The sequence below is a fragment of the Quercus lobata genome, chromosome 11 (assembly GCF_001633185.2).
Source record: "Quercus lobata isolate SW786 chromosome 11, ValleyOak3.0 Primary Assembly, whole genome shotgun sequence".
Taxonomy (NCBI): Eukaryota; Viridiplantae; Streptophyta; class Magnoliopsida; order Fagales; family Fagaceae; genus Quercus; species Quercus lobata.
This window is the reverse complement of record NC_044914.1, coordinates 32194153-32205230: the sequence shown is the minus strand read 5'-3', so window position 1 is coordinate 32205230 and position 11078 is coordinate 32194153. Positions and strand designations below refer to the sequence as shown.

At 32.5% G+C, this 11078-nt stretch overlaps 1 long non-coding RNA gene across 1 annotated transcript; it reads left to right on the top strand.

The window, feature by feature from the left end:
• The first annotated feature begins 8652 nt into the window (after positions 1 to 8652).
• On the top strand, positions 8653 to 11001 carry LOC115968014. Its single transcript, XR_004086639.1, has 4 exons — positions 8653 to 8725; positions 8912 to 8954; positions 9902 to 9968; positions 10836 to 11001. It is a non-coding gene; the product is annotated as an uncharacterized LOC115968014 (long non-coding RNA).
• The last annotated feature ends 77 nt before the right edge of the window (positions 11002 to 11078 follow it).

Here is an 11078-nt window from a genome sequence, read left to right as displayed (position 1 = left end):
TCTCTCTCTTATATCTCTTCAATGACACTGGGAATAACAAATATATATATATATATATATATTTGAATAAGATGATAAAAAAAATGGAATATGTAATATATGCTGTATTATAAAGTGGTGTACTAAAATAGATAAAATAGTTTTTTGATACGTGAAAATAACTTCTTTTTATGTTTAGATGGCCTAAGAGCATCTCCAACAGGGCTGGCCATCTCCAAATTTTGGAGAGAAAAGCCACTGTTCACACAAAATCAACTCTCCAGCAGCCTCTCTATCTCCAAAAAAAAAATTAGATTTGCTACAGTAGCTCTCCAAGTCTGGAGAGCACTGTAGCAATCACTGTAGATTTTGCAAACATTATTTCTCCTTAAATTAATCCCGGTTGAATTAAAAAAATATTTTTTTCTCTTTCCTTCCTTTCTCTTTCTTCTTCACTCTCTTTCTCTCTTCTTTATCTCAACGGCTACAAAACGCAGAATACAATCCAAACACTAAAAAAAATTTTCTCATAAACCAAATGAAATCAGAAAAAAAAAAAGAAAAAAAAGAAAAGAGAGAGACCTATTCATGAGCAAAAGAATTAATTCAATCTCAATAATCACAACCGATTAAAATTTTTAATTTTCACTCAATAATCACAACGGTAACAACAGAACTATTCTTGATCTTTTCTCTCAAACATCTCTAAACTCAGTCTCAATCAAAATACAAACTCAAATCACAATTTTAAAACTAATCAAATTAGAACAAAAAAAAAAAAAAAACAAAGCTGACCCATCTGAGCTTCGGTGGGGAGGAGGATATGCGGTGGTGGGAGAAGGACAAGCGGACGATCTTCATGTGTGAGAGAGAGCTCCAGCCGAAGTGCTGCTAGAGAAGAAAAGAAAAAAAGAAAAGTGCTCCTAGTGTTCCAGCCGAAGTGCTGCTAGAGAAGAAAAGTGCTCCAGCCGCTGCTAGAGAAGAAAAGAAAAGAAAAGATAAAAAAAGGTGCTCCAGAGAAAGTGCTAGAGAAGAATAGAGATAAGGGGAAAAGAAAAGAAATGTGTGGAGGAGAAAAAAAAAAGGAAAAAAGAAAAGAAAAGAAACGTGTGGAGGAAAAAAAGAGATAAAAGGAAAAATAAAAAATCCTAATTGAAAAATACTACTATACTATTTTTACAATATTTTCTCAATAAATTTTAAGTAACAGATTTTTATTAGTTAATATTGGCGAGTAAAAAAATAATTTCAGTAGTGGGTTCAAATTAGAACTAGTAATAACTTTTCACATAAATTTTGTTGTGAAAGTATTGTGTAAAATGTTGTAAATATAGCAATTCTTATTGAAAAATATAGTTGTTAAAAAAAGAATAAATGATGATTAAAAAAAGAATAAACAATAAATGATGAAATAATATTTAAATGAGATAGAGAATGGGATAGAGAGTCTGTTGGAAAGTGTATTTGAAAAAGTGGGTAGCTAAAAGCTAAATGTCACTGTTCATTCTCCAAACAGGTAAAAATTAGGCAAAAATTTAGAGAGGCTGCTGGAGATGCTCTAATAGTAGTACACTAAACACTAATATCGCTTGCCATTATTCCAATCTAAAACTCCTGATCCCACAACCGTAATATGTCACTTAGATTTCCGACCACTAGACTAGCTTCCTACATGGTCCCGTCCATTGAATTTCAGAACAAAATATCTCATTCAAAAGATTTTTTTTTTTTATAGTTTTCTCATCTTTTTTTTAATAAGATCATTTTTTTTTTTTTTTGAGAATTATGTTTTTTTTAAGCTTAATATATATATATATATATATAGTTTTTTGATGGGTTTTTTAGCTTAATATTTGATCTGTACTTCATTCAACCACGTATATATATATATATATATATATATATATATATATAGTTTTTTGATGGGTTTTTTAGCTTAATATTTGATCTGTACTTCATTCAACCACGTAATATTAAAATCTTTTGAGGAAGAGTTGAAGAAAGCCCACAGAATAGCTTGCAATTGGGACCTTTGCGCGTTGCTGATTCGTACTACAACGTCATCACCTCCACTCTATGTGCATTATTCGTTGCTCCTGAATTTAGTGGGGGTCACCATAAGGGGGGACATGACCCCAAAATTTTGTAAAGTTATTAAATAAATAAATAAATGTTTTATATAAAGTTGGTCTCAAAATATTTTAAATTTTTTACCACCGGATACTTAGTACAATAATCATTTTATAAGTATAAGTGTCTGTAGAATGTAAGGGATAAGAGATGAGATTCAAGTCTCCAGGAGTAGGAGGAAACTTCTCACACATATATACTTATATTATATTAGAGTAAAATTTTTACTTGTATAAAAAAAAAATTTTAATTTTTTTCACCTATATATAACACCCAAATCCCAATTAAAAAACATCAAAATTACATTATTTTTTAAATACTTAATGGTAAGTGGTAACTCTTCTAAACTACATTGAAAACAAATGGAAGTTATAGAATTGAAATGAAAGAAAAAAAATTTCAAAAGTTATAAAACTAAATTGAATTTTAGGTAAAGTTTGATGATATAATTTGTAAATTAGCATTAGAATGATAATTGATTTTATTTTAAATTTACCAAAACTTGGTAGTAAAATTTTAGTAGAAATAGAATTTTAATTTTTTAGTACTTAGTTAATAGAGCTTTATTTAAGGTAAATTATATTGGTAATTAATAAAGTACTTGTGAATTTAGCACACTACAAAAAAATCGTCCTGTCCCAGCGTTTTTACAAACCGCCATAATAGATAAGTCTGTACCAGCGCTTTTTGAAAACGCTGGTATAGGAAATCCTATTACGGCGGCTCAAAACCAGCGCTTTATAAAGCGCTGCAATAGGAGGTCTATAGCGGCATTTTTCAAAAACGCTGTTATAGGAAGCCCAAAAACGCTGGGATAAGGTTACTGATTTCCCTTAGGGGGAAAGACCTATCCCAGCGCTTCAAAAAGCGTTGGGATAGGTCTTTCCCCATAAGGGAATGAGGGACCTGTCCCTGCGCTTTTGAAAGCGCTGGGATAGGTGGACCCTATTCCAGCGCTTTCAAAAGCGCTGGGACAAGTCCCTACGTTCCCCTATGGAGAAAGACCTATCCCAGCGCTTCAAAAAGCGCTGGGATAGGTCTTTCCCCATAAGGGAATGAGGGACCTGTTCTTGCGCTTTTGAAAGCACTGGGATAGGTCTTTCTCCATAAGGGAACGGAGGGACCTATCCTAGCGCTTTTGAAAGCGCTGGAATAGGGTCACCTATCCCAGCGCTTTCAAAAGCGCAGGAACAGGTCCCTCATTCCCTTATGGAGAAAGACCTATATCAGCGCTTTTGGAAGCGTTCGAATAGGGTCAACCTATTCCAGCGCTTCAAAAAGCGTTGGGACATGTCCTTCCATTCCCTTATGAAGAGAGGCCTATCCTAGCGCTTTTGGAAGCGCTGGAATAGGTCTTTCTCCCTAAAGGAATGGAAGGACCTGTCCCAGCACTTTCAAAAGCGCTGGAATAGGTCACCTATAGGTTTTTTTTTTTTTTTAATTTTTTTTTTAACACAAGATAGAATTTCTACTATAACCTAATTTAAGTGTATATGTGTATGGAATTTCCTCCTGGAGACTTGAACCCCGACACTTGCCCCTCACATCCCACAAACACTTATACTTGTGGAGGGATTTGTTAATTATCAAATGACCAATACTCTCCTAAACCTAAAAAAAGACCAAAGTACCCCCCAAAACATTGAAAAAGAGCAAAAACACCCCGATACCTAGAAAAAGAATAATATACCCCCGAAACCTAATAAATGACTAAAATAACCCCAAAACATCAAAAATGACCTAAGCACCCCCTAAGGCATTGAAAATGACTAGAGTACCCCTTGTGTCTAAAACTAGCCAAAATACCCTCGATTTCTTAAATAAGAACAAAATACCCCTATAAGTCAAATAAATGACCAAAATGCCCCTAGAAAGACAAATAATGTCCAAAACACACCTGACACCCAGAAAAGGATTGATACACCCCCGAAACATAAAAAATGACCGAAATATCCCCAAAACATTGAAATGAATCCTAAAAACTAGAAAATAACAAAAGCACCCCCCTTGCATATAAAGGGTGGAAAACCCCTTGATTATTTGAATAACACTAGGGGTGGCAAAATCAACCCAAATCCATTTGCCCACCCAAACCCGCCTACTTAAATGAGACTCAAACCCACTCAATTATTAATTGGGTGAAATGAGTATTAACCCAATTAATATTAATGTTTATTGCATTTTAAATAGGTACCTAATTATGATCCAAGTATCATTTCTACAAATCAACCAACTTTAAAATACCCCAAAACCACTAAAATGAGCAAAATACCCCTTAAACATAAAAAATGACCAAGATACCCTAAAAAAAAATAACAAAATAACCCCGAAACCCAAAAAATTACCAAAATACCTCCAAAACCTAAAAATAAAATACCCCCGAAACATAAAAAAATGACTAAAATACTCCCTGAAACCAAAAAAATGAACAAAATACTTCCAAAACCCAAAAAATGACCAAAATACCCCCAAAGTCCAAAAAATGACCAAAATATCCCTAAAGTCCAAAAAATGACCAAAATACCCTCAAAACCTAAAAATTACCAGAATACCCCCAAAACCTAAAAAATGATCTAAATACCCCTGAAGTCCATAAAATGACCAAAATACCCCTGGTCCTTTTTTGGGTTTCAGGGATATTTTGGTCATTTTCAGGTTTTAGGGGTATTTTTGTCATTTTGTAGGTTTCATGATTATTTTGGTAATTTTTTGGTTTCGGGGGTATTTTAGTCATTTTAAAGGTTTTAAGGGTATTTTTGGTCTTTTTTTGGTTTTTGGCGGGTATTTTGGTCATTTTAAGGTTTTGGGGGGTATTTTTGTCAAATATTGGTTTTTGGGAGGTATTTTGGTTTTTTTTGGGTTTTGGGGATATTTTGGTCATTTTTTGATTTTGGGGATATTTTGGTAATTTTTTTTGGTTTTTGGGGTATTTTGGTCATTTCGTAGGTTTCATGGTTATATTTTAATATTGTTGGTCCTCGAGTCACATCTTACAATTTTTTTTAGCTATCACATTATATTTTAGTAATTTTTAGTGAGGAATTATATTTTATTAATTTGAAGTATTAAATTAAAATATATTAAATTAGTTTGAATTATTAAATTCAATTTTGTTAAATTGAATTATTAAAAAATATTTTTATTGATTAATATAATTTATTTTATTAATTTATTAAAAAATATTTTTATTAATTAATATAATTTTTATTAATCAAGAAAATGCTAATGGAAAGACCTATCCCAGCGCTTTTAAAAGCGCTGGAATAGGATACACCTATTCCAGCGCTTTAAAAAGCGTTGGGATAGGCCTCTCTCCATAAAAGAATGGAGAGACCTGTCCCAGTGCTTTTGAAAGCGCTGGAATAGGTGGACCTTATTCCAGCGCTTCAAAAAGCGCTGGGATAGGCCTCTCTCCATGAGGGAATGGAGGGACCTGTCCCAACGCTTTTGGAAGCGCTGGAATAGGTGGACCTTATTCCAGCACTTTCAAAAGTGCCGGGATAGGATCACTTATTCCTTTATGGGGATAGACCTGTCCCAGCGCTTTCGAAAGCGCTGGAATAGGGTCAACCTATTCCAGCGCTTCCAAAAGTGCTAGGATAGGTCTCCAAAAACGCTGGAATAGGTCCCTCGTACCACTTTAAAATTTTCAGACTTCCCACTTATTTTTTTCACCTTCCCACCACTTTGGTCTCTCATTTTTGGTCTCCCACTTCTTTAGTTCAGCTGTTTTCCTCTCACCCACATTTTTTCTCCCTCTCCCTCTTCCTTAACCCACTTCCCCTCCTCCTCTCTTCTTCTTTACTCAAAACCCACCATTTCTTTTCCAAAATTTTAAGCACAAAAATACTACCCAAAACCACAGACCCTATCCAAAGCAAGGTAAGTCTCTCTAGCTCTCATTAATATTTCGTAGCAATATTTGTATATATATTTGTTGTTAAATTTCTAGTTTTTTAGTTTTGATTTTGGTTGAAGTTTGGTTTGGGTTATGTGTATATTTTTGTGTAACTATTGGTTGATTGTGTGCGCCTTTAAGTTATGCACCTCTACTATGCGTTCTAATCGGTTCACACAGCATTAACCCCAAAAAGCCCTAAAACGCTAAGCTCTCATCATACCTCTACAATTCTAATTCATCCTCTCACGCAAAACTCCTAGTGCTAAAACTATATTGATCCTGTTGTGTAAATTTCTGTTTAGATTATAGATTTGGTGACAGCTTTTGGTATTTTGTATTGTGTAATAACTATCTTTGTTGTAAACTATTGTTGATTGTGTGGTTTAGTTATTGATATTGTGTTTTGGTAAAGCTTACCAAAGCAATGAAAGTCTCTCTAGCTCTCATTAATATTTCGTAGCAATATTTGTATATATATTTGTTGTTAAATTTCTAGTTTTTTAGTTTTGATTTTGGTTGAAGTTTGGTTTGGGTTATGTGTATATTTTTGTGTAACTATTGGTTGATTGTGTGGGTTTTAGTTTTGGATTTGGTTTTGGTTAAAGTTTACCCAAAGCAAGGTAAGTCTCTCTAGCTCTCATTTCTATTTTGTAGCAATATTTGTATATATATTTGTTGTTAAATTTCTGGTTTTTTAGTTTTGATTTTGGTTGAAGTTTGGTTTGGGTTATGTGTATTTTTTTGTGTAACTATTGGTTGATTGTGTGGGTTTTGATTTTGGTTGAAGTTTGGTTTGGGTTATGTGTATATTTTTGTGTAACTATTGGTTGATTGTGTGGGTTTCAGTTTTGGATTTGGTTTTGATTAAAGTTTACCCAAAGCAAGGTAAGTCTCTTTAGCTCTCATTTCTATTTTGTAGCAATATTTGTATATATATTTGATGTTAAATTTCTGGTTTTTTAGTAATTAGAAAACTTTTTCAAATGTTAGTGAGATTCTAAAACTATCAATTGCCTGTATATATTTCCTTATTAAACGATTCATTGTTAAATGTTTTTAAATCATTAATAGGAATTGATATTTATATTGATTATATATTGCCAAGATTAACAAATCTTACTAACTTTACTAGGCCATTTCTTGTTGATTTGATTAGTCAAAGCACATTTTTAAATCCTTAATATGAGAATTGATATTTGTATTGATTATATATTACCAAGATTAACAATCATATTAATGTTACCGGGCTATTTACTATTGATTTCATTAATCAAAGCAATAAAAAGAGTGGGGACTGCTTGCAAAACTTTCTTATTTCCTAAATATATAGTTAGATAGCTGAGTTAGTTGTATCTAGGGAGTGGGAACTGCTTGCAAATCTTTTTGGTCTGTTACATGGAGGCAAGACTTTTGAGCAATAATTTCGTCAAAATTGAAATAATATATTTAAACAAAATCTTAAAATTTAAGTAACTAGAACTTTGGACACAAGATTTAGCAAGGGTGTACATAGAATTATTAACTAGAGCTTTCTTCTTCTCTCTTGCATCCTAGCTCCTGCTCCCTTTTTTATCTTCATAGAATTATTACACTTCCAATGGAATTTTTCTTAAAACTGCAAAAGAATGGGTATAAGTTATGGTGCAACAAACCTTCCGGTGCTTGCTTTCAAATTTCTTGGGAATGAAAATTGAATTGTCTTTTTGGGTTTGACTATAATCATATGTTTGGCTTAGCTATAGATGCTTGTCACTTAAGGCTATTAGCTTGATGCTTAAGAAGAGCTTGACAATCTTATTAAGTGAGAAGGAATTTTGATTTTTAATAGAAATGGAATCAATTTGACCAACTACGATCTCCATTCTGCTCTCACAAAGGTATACCATTTTTCCTTTTCTATTTTGTTTTTTTAATTTTATTTGGAAACTATGTTCGAAATGCTATATTTTCACCATATGCGAATCAGATTGTAACCATGTAATTTTTTTATTTTGAGTTTACGATTCTAATAAAGCCATTTAAAGGCATTTGCATTTTTTTTTCCTAATAATGAATTTGGGTTAGTATTTAGTGAGAAGTTAAACCTTAAGTGTGTAAAATTTAGTTGTATTTGATTTTTTAACAATGCAGAGAAAATGTGAGTTACTTTGAATTTTACAGTAGTGAATTTGGGATATTTATAGGTATTGGAACAAGTGGGGTTTGAGGTAATTGATGGTGGAGAATGGAAGTTCTAGAAGTATGTGGAGGAAGCTGAGGTTGGACTAGGGCTGTCGGTTCATACTATTTTCATTATGGGAAAACTACTGGTAGGGGATCGAAATTTACTAGGTTTGTGTGTATATATATATGCTTTATTAATTTTTTTTTAATTATCATATACAAGTTTAATTTTCTTTTTTTTGCAATGCTAAATATGAGGGATGCCTTCATTGGGTCTTACATTAAACACATTTGAGAAACAAACTATTTTTTTTTTTTAGTGCTTGCTTTAAGAGCTTATCTATTCATGCAACGGTCTTTGACACTTTTATACCATGATTTAATTGTGAGAATTTCTTAATCACATGAAAAATTTCTAAGTGATGTCCACTTTAGTTATGCCTACAAATTTTGTTTCTTTACCTCTATAGTTTTACTTGTGTTTAGGATCAACAAAGTAGGGAGCTTTCTCAATGTCATGTATCTAAGCTAGCCAAGAAACTGAGGGTGAAGGTATGAGTGATGAGTTGGTACTTTTCACCCTTATTTATGATATTACTAAGTTCATTTGTATTATTGCTACTGTTGTATTTCTTTTGCAAGTTTAGTGTGAAGTTTTTTTTAACCCTTAACTACAATCTTGTTTTAGTCATTTAATTTTACCAATTATTTAGTCTTTATTTGTTGATTGTTTTTCAGGAAGAAGAGGTAAAATTGAAGCCTGTTATTGCATTCGATTGTGGTATGGTCTTCTTATAAGAGTTCTTTCAATGATTTTTAGTTACATCTTGATGTAATTGAGATGTGAAAAGGCTAATGCATTCAGTACTAATAACTGAACGGTTTTTTGATTTTGGTCCTTTCATTTCATGGCCTAAAATGTGGCCATTTCTTTTATTAGTAGATTTTTAGGTTATGGGTCAAATGTCCTTGTCTCACCATCCTTATTGAGTATCTAGACTTGGCTACGTTATATATATATATATATATTCCCCCACCCCCCTTTTTTGCCAACATGGTACTTTGCAGGGCATTTCTGTCAAACTGAAGGCTTTCATTCATCTATGTCAATTCATGTCTGGTTTCTTAGCCAACCATTTCGTCTGAAGTGGACCCAACTCATTGAATTTTATTTTTTGAGTGCTTAATGTAGCATTGACCAAGTATACTAGTGCTAAAAATATAGCTAACATTTGCAAACAGCTAGTTCCCAATAACAATCTAAATTGACCTGAATGACAATAATGTATAAATACTATTATTTAATATGTAACATGCCTTTACAATTTGACAATTAAATAATTTCTACCATTTTTATTCCTTTTGAATTGATGAGTGAGTTTTGCTCTTGACTTCTTGCAATCTTTTTTTTTTTTTAATTTTTTTTTATACTAAAAATACTTGCATAGTGTAAGAGAGTGCAAGATTTTAGATACATCATCTATCAATATATATCCCAAGAGAGAAAGAGAGAGAGAGCTACAACTAGAACTAGAACTACAAGTCTGTTATGGCACGTCTAATTTATCAATATTTCAAACATTAATCAAGCAAGTGCCTTTAACAATGCTTCTATGCATTAATCTTTCCACTCAATTTAGTTGATAATTTTATTTTACTTTGTCATTGTATTTTTTATTAAAATAAAAAACAACTCAATTCTGATTGTTGGATTTGTTAAATTGCTAGATTAAACATTTGGTGGCTACTGCAATATCTTTAGCATCCCCTGTGGAGCAAAGCAAGGTAGCAACTAGTAAGTTAACCTCTCATTCTCTGACTACGTATGATTAAATTATTAAATAGCTCATGTTTACTGTGGAACAAATGAAAACTAGCAAAATATTGGAGCTTATCTTCTGGTTTGTATATCTTTGTACACCTCTCCCTATTTTAGTTTATAGTTTGTTCTCTCAATGTACTTAATTTAGTAGTTTCTTCTCTTTTTACATGATTTTGGACGTGAAGTCACCTAATTTACGTCTTTTAAGTGATCTTAGTAGTCTATAATTTAGACTTAGATTTTGTAAGATTAGCAGCTCATTGTAAGTTTGAGTTCCTCTTTCTGGGAGCAAACCAATGAATTGCTCAAGGGAGAGTAAAATCTACTTCAAAATACCTTATTAGTATATAATTATATGTCAAATTTTTTGTTGTGGTGAGTTGTTGATTTGGAGCAAGTGGGTGGCTTGCACGGTGATATAAGGTGGTTTACTCTTCATTATTGGGAGTGTTGATTGTCTTGTGAATATTGTGATATTATTGTTCAACTATGTGTGAATTTATTTTATCTCCTCTTAGTAAATTCAAATATTCTACTGTGGTAGGTTGTTGATTTGGAGCAAGCGGGCTGTTTGCACGAAGATATAAGATAGTGTATTTTATTTTGGGAGTGTTGATTGTGTTGTTCCTATTGTGCTATAATTATTGATAATGAACTTAGTCATTCTTGCTAGAATTTCCTTAATAATTCTACCTTTTATGTGATCATCTAAGTTTACTTTTTATCTATTGCTACTTGAGTAATACTCATGCATTGGTGTGTTCAGTGATTAGCCCTAGGCAAACCAAGTATGGATCTAACTTGACTTAGACTTATATTTTTTAGTTTCGTGAACACTAGGTTCCTAGGTGATTGGAGTGGTCTAGCATCTTAAAGCTTTTTCAACATAAGCTATGGAGTCAAATTCAAGGCATTCTTGATTATTACCCATGATTAAGTTCAGATTTTTCATCATCGATAAGTATATGTATGGCTCCTTTGGAAGAATGGGCATGGCAATTTATGGTACAAGGACAACTACTTAATGCCCTTGATGAGAGATTGAGGGCTAGAGGTGGGTTTGATGAGGGGAAGATTGAGTTG